Source organism: Sturnira hondurensis, unplaced genomic scaffold (genome assembly GCF_014824575.4).
Source record: "Sturnira hondurensis isolate 20B ecotype Veracruz unplaced genomic scaffold, ASM1482457v3 Scaffold0019433, whole genome shotgun sequence".
Classification (NCBI taxonomy): Eukaryota; Metazoa; Chordata; class Mammalia; order Chiroptera; family Phyllostomidae; genus Sturnira; species Sturnira hondurensis.
The window spans coordinates 1,254,994-1,260,993 of record NW_028092064.1 but is presented as its reverse complement, the minus strand read 5'-3'; the positions used below and the strand labels follow the sequence as shown (position 1 = coordinate 1,260,993).

General features: G+C 61.4%; 1 long non-coding RNA gene across 1 annotated transcript; it reads left to right on the top strand.

The window, feature by feature from the left end:
• The first annotated feature begins 408 nt into the window (after positions 1–408).
• LOC118974530 (uncharacterized) lies at positions 409–1,874 on the top strand. The gene is made up of 3 exons (XR_005063920.1): positions 409–434; positions 680–819; positions 1,455–1,874. It is a non-coding gene; the product is annotated as an uncharacterized LOC118974530 (long non-coding RNA).
• Positions 1,875–6,000: the final 4,126 nt, after the last annotated feature.

Sequence of the window (6,000 nt, the reverse complement as noted above, 5' to 3'; positions counted from 1 at the left end):
TCTTTTTAATATGTCAGCTTCCCCCCTTAAAAAAAAACAAAACCATTTCCCCTCCAAGTCTCTACCTGAGTGGACGTCCCGGGAGATGCGCTGCGGTGCGAACTGTGCCCGAGCAGGGATTCCCAGGCCCTGTGCCCCTTGGTCTGGTATGAGTGAGTGCATGGCAGAGCTGAGGCCAAGACCCTGCCTGTCCCCTCACCGTCCAGGGCTCTCCCCGCCTCCGACCCGGGGCCTCCTGTCCCCCCTCGAACGGACAGCTGGCCTGCCAACCCGACTCTCCCAATAGGGATTCTCAGGACGCCTCAGCCCTCCCTGCAGCCCCGGGAGTCCTTTCCAGAGGGGCATTTCCCATCTTCGGCCCTCTCCGCATGCAACTCACTGAATTCACGGATTTCTGTGCACAGTAAGAGGAAACTGAGGCCCAGAGATAAGAGGTGCCTTGACCCCAGCCAGGGGCACAACAAGAAGGCTTGTTGGATGCCCAGAGTGGGGGGTCTCCGGGGCAGATGGAGTGCATAGGCTTGAGGAGAGGGCCCCAGATCTGGGCCCTGGCCAGGGAGGCAGGAGGGAGGAGGGAAGACCATGGGGCACCGGGGGCTGCTGCCTGGCAGGTCCCTGTGCCCAGGGTAGGGAAGTTTCTTATTTCTCCTGCTCGACTTCCCCCTTTGATTTATTATAGCCATGAAATGCTCTGCTCTCTTCTCTTTTCCTTGCTGTCCCCGGGGCTAGAGGAGCGCAGACCTTCCCAGGCACCGGCCCCGGCCTCGCTGGACTCCTGTCTCCTGCGCCGGGTTGAGCCCAGGGGGCCAGAAACGAGAGGTGAGTCGGGCGGTCAGGCCGGATGAGCAGGGCCCCAGGCCTCCCAAAGACCAGCCTGGGTGGGACCCCCCGGGGCTGGCGACATCTCTGCCAGGGCTGAGGCTGGGCAGAGGGTGTGGCAGGCCGTTGTGGACTTGAAAGCAGATGGCTCCCTGGGGTCGTGGGGGTGGCGGGCTCCTGGCCAACGGCCTCAGTGAGGCTTGGGGACTGGGCCCTGTCAGGGACTGAGGGCCAGGCACAGAGTTCTCCAATGCCAACCACCAGGTCAGAGAAATGGCTTCTCTGTGACCCCTGACCCCATATTCTGATTAAACAATGGCCAAGGCAGGCCTGGCTCAGGCTGGTCTGGGGATGGGTCTGAGAACCCAGAGAAAGGCGTGAAGGCCTGAACCTGGGAAACCCCCGCTCCTCCGGGCCGCAGCTGGACGGCACCCTGCGGCCTGGCTGAGGTAGGTGAGGGCTAGCGGCTGTCCGTCGGGCTGCCCCGCAGGCCTGCCCGCGACCGGAGCATTGCTCTGCCTGCCACTGCGCGGTGCCTGCGGTGACGGGGCTGTTGGCATTTTGCAATGGGCCGGGGGTGGGGAGGCTGCGCACACACGCTTCCTGTGGTGGCTGGGCGCTTCCTGTTTTCTCAGGCGCCGGACTTGCTGCCGTCGATGTGGAAACAGGGGCAGCTGCAGCCTGGGTGGCTCCGGGCTGGGCGCCCCGACTCTGCCCCAAGGAGCCCGAGAGGGCCCGCCGCTGAGCCCGGGGCCGAGCTAGATGGCCTGAGTTACCCCCTACCCTAGGCCTCCTTCTTTCCCACCCCAACAGCTTCCGCCAAGAGGAAGGAGTCAGGCAGGGCTGTTACTCAAGGCTGAGCAGGTGGCCCACAAGGTCAGAGCCCCAGGGGCGAGAGCTCCAGGCCAGTGTCAGGGCACGTGGCCTTGGTCTCAGCTCTGTCCTGCATTCACAGAATGGTTTGGCCATCCCTGGCCCACTCGAGGCCTTGGTTTTCTCCTTTGTGTTGTAATCACGGCACCGGCGACCTTAAAATCCTTCCTCCATGTCTGCTCTAATTTGGACTTGATTTTTAGGTCCCAAAAGCCTCTTCAGCTTTGGGGACGGGGTGAGCACCGAAGCTGGGAGTGCTCAGCACAGGCCTAGGCAGAGGGGGAGCTTGGGGGATAGAAAGGGCATGCCAGTGGGGGGCGGGGGCAGACTGGAACAAGGCTTGGAGGTGGGAAGGCCGGGACCAAGTCTGGGAGGCAGGGTGTTGATGGGACAGTCAGAGAGAGTGGGAGGTGACAAGGCTGATCCAGAAGGATCGAAAGCAGGAGAAAGATTTAAGAACCTCGGTGTTCCCTGGAACCTTAGGAAAGGGCCTGCCACCCTCCTCACAGTCTTCCTCAGGGGAAAGACCAGCAGTCTCTTGGAGAGCGGGAGCGGGCCCGTCCTTCCCATCCCCCAAGCCATGAGTGCCCTGCGGTGTGATGTGGGGGCCTTGGGTGGGTCCCTCCCAAGGTGAGGTGCCTGGGGTTCCACCCTGAGGGCCAGGCCTTAGGATCCGGCACTGCCCTCTTCCCGAATGTGTTTTGTTTTGTTTGTTTTGTTTTGAAGCTGCTGTTGCAAAAGGGGGAGGGGAGATGACTTTGCTTCTTGTTGAATTTGCTAACAGCATCTGACCTCTGGAGGAAGAGTCTTTTCTGCAGAAAGGTTGGGGCCTGAGCCCCTGGGAGCTGACCAGTCCACTAGCCGAGTTCAGCCATGCCCTTGGTCCAGATGATTCTGAGGCTCGGGCCCCACAAGGAGCTCCCCCTACACCTCAAGGCCGTTATGGACAGAGTGCGAGACGTCTTGGGATCTCAAGACCCTGAGGCCCAGCCTGGGCCCCGCGGTCCTGTCCCTTGCCTTGGTGCCCTGGGCCAGCCCAAGTGCTGAGTTGGCGGCTCAGCAGCTGCTTCTGCCCGAGGAGGCCCAGTTATAAATAAGCCCAGTGTGGCCAAGTCATCATGTTCTGCCTCAGCCGCATTACCTCAGTGACCGCAGGTTGAGGCCGCCCAAGAGCTGGGCCCACCGGGATGCGCCCACCCAGGCCGAGGGCCGGACCAGCCTTGATGCCTCCTGGGGTCCCCAGACCCAGGGTTTGTGCATCTGCAGCCACTGAGACCTGGGCCTCCCTGGACACAGGCCACAGAAGGGGCAGGGCCATCCCGCCTGCACGGAGCCAGCAGCTATTTACAAACCGAAACCGGGAGGGGCGAAGTGGCTGTGGCCAAAGTGGCTCCAGGCCCCCAGCCCCCACTCCCACTCCATCCCCAGCAGCCCCATCCCCCTCTCCCCTCGGCTTCCTCTTTCCTTCCCCACACAGCCCCCCAGCCTCCCACTGCCTGGCCACCTCTCTCTGGACAAACTGCAAGCGCCACACAGTGACCCTCTGCCCTGCAAAGAGCTAGCCCATGGGTCCCCTCCGCCTCCCCTCCCCCAGGACCCCATCAGTCAAGGGCTCCTTAGAGCAGTAGCCCCTTCCCACCCAGGCCCAGCCCACCCTGGCCTGCCCAAGGCACATTCCCACAGTTCTCAGTTCCTCTTCATGCTTGGAAAATCTCCAACCCCAATGGCCGCCACCGTACTGCTTGTCCTTGCCTGAGGGTGACTCCTCTGGGTACTCTCAGCCTTCATGGGGGGCCAAGGAGTCTGGGGTGCTACAGAGGAACTGGGGCACCTGGGGACTTTAGGGAGCCCGTTTCTGGGCAGGAGGCCCCAGCCCGCACTGTCTTTGAGTTGAGTTTTGGCCCACTCTTCGGGCTGGTGCGAGTCGCAGGCCCTTGCGCAGTGCAGGACTGAACTGGGACCAAGGGACCCAGGCAGAGACCCAGCACAGGCTGGTTGGGGAAATGGCAGGCTGGAGTGGGGGTCGGGGGTGGGGGGGGTTGGGAGGGGCAAAGCAGGGAACCGCTCCAAGGGGAGGCAGCAGAGGACGGTACTAATGCTCATTGCTAATAACGATTTACGGTGCGTATTGGCCACCTCTCTGTCCCCAGAATAAGGCTGTCCCATTATTGCCATCATAAATGGAAACTGAGGCTCAGAGGGAAAACACGTGCTAGAGACTACACAGCTAGAAATTGTCTGCACTGCGGTTCGCCCTCTGCAGACACCCAGTCCCGTTCTCTCCGCATCCAACTTCCTTCTCGCTTCGGCTTGGACCTCGGTCTCCACACTGGGAGGACCAATGTCTCCCAGCGCTGTGACACGGGTAGAAGCGGGGCTGGCCTGAAGCTGGAGGCCTTGGACAGTAGAGTTGTCCAATGGTTGCCTCTGGCCAGGCCATGCGCGCCTGGAGCCCTCTGCTCCACTCAGAGGGATGGCTCTGACCACACCGTTCCTTTCCTTCTGCCAAGTCTCATGTGAGGCAAAAGCCCCGTCCCGGGCCCTGCACCGCCACAGCCGCCATCTGATGGTCACATAACCTCTCTGAGCCTCTGAGTCTTCTTCCATGAAACTGTCATTTCACAGACACCGAGCAGGGTGCAGGCTGTCTCTGAAGCCAGGACACAGCCCTTCCCACGGCTCTGTGGAGAAGGCAGAAGAGTTACAAAATTCTGAGAGCTCTGAGAGGGAAACTGAGGCTGTGGGGTACCGAGAAAGGAGTGAGAAATACTTCCCGGGTTGGGAGGGGTCCCGCTAGCCATGGGCCCTAAAAGACTAGAAAGAGTTCCCCGCCCCCAGAAAAAACCCAGTGGGGATGGGCTCTCCATTCTGGGTCACATCCCTATGTTTTCAGCATTTCCCACGGCTTGAGCGCCCTGCCTTCCTCTGGGCCCGGTGAACTCCTATCCACCTGTCGCAGCCCATGGACACACCATAGCATGACCAGGCCTGGCTGGCCTGGCAGCTGCACATCTTCTCTTTCCCACCCTGGGCCTGAGCAGACCCAGGGACTAGTCCGCCGCGGTCACAACACCCTTGCCAGCCCCACCCAGCCAGGCATCTGCTCCCGAGCTCCAGCCCCCGCCGTCCCCAGCTCCGAAAAGTACCGTTTCCCTTTTCTGGGTGACCACACGCCATGCACAGGGAATTTCCATCGCAGCCTTCGGAGCCTCTGATTCACTCAGACCCCCTGTACAGTTAACTCCTTCTGGGCCTGCGCCTTCTGCTGCTGCCCCCTGGGCTGCCCCCACCCTGCCTGGACCCCTGAGGAGCCCCAGACTGGCCTTGGGCTCCACAGTCTGGACATGGAAGCCAGCCTCTCGCTCACTGACCCGCTCAGGGTCCTCTTACTGCAGACCCGGTGCAGAGAGCCCTGCCCCCAGGGCTCAGGGTCCACACTCCGGGGCAGAGAGCTGAGCACAGTTCCGCAGTAGCACAAGCCTGGGTCTAGTCTGTAAGGGCTCACTCTGGGCCCCGACTCTCATCCATAAGATGGAGACGATTCCTGTCCCAGGACCTGGTTGTCAAAACCCGGAAATATGCTGGGCCCCTGGAGGGAGCCTCTCTCCCCACTCCACTCCTGAGCCCTTTTCTCAATCCGGCTTTCCCCTGCCAAGACCTGGTGGCTCAGTCAGGGTTCAGGAGAGGGGGGAAGGCAGAGGAGGCCAGGGCTGCAACCTCAGCTCTCCCCTCCGGCAGCCACCCAGCCCCCTGCGTTTCTCAGTGTTTCCGAGGAGGTGGTGGAGAGGCCTGGTGGGAGCTCTGAGACGCTGAGGCCCGTGGAGATCCTGAGCCTCGGAGACAGAGCCAACCCTTCCTCCCTCCCGTGCACACGGACTTCACGCATGCTATCTGATCTAATTGTCGCAGCCCTGCGTGGTGCATCCTAGGATGGCCCCATGTCTCAGATGAGGACGTCGAGGCCCCGGGCAGTGACAAGCCCTCAGCTACACAGTGAACAAAGGATGGGGACAGGATTCAAATCAAGGTCTGCCTCTGGTAGGCTCAGTAAGCACGTGTGGAGGCCAATTAAGGGAACGCGCACTCACTGAGCCCCGACTGCATACTAGGGAAAGGCTGACAATCTTGTTCAGGCCTTTGAACAATGCTGGGAGGTAGGTCTTTGATGAACTCTCTGTAGAGAAGAGTCCTCTGGGCTCTGGCCGGGGGAAGGAACTTGCCCAGAGGCCACACATCCCTTCTCAGGGAAGGACCCAGGGGCGCCGAGAGAGAAGAGGATGGTGTCAGGGGTTCCACAGACGAGGGGGC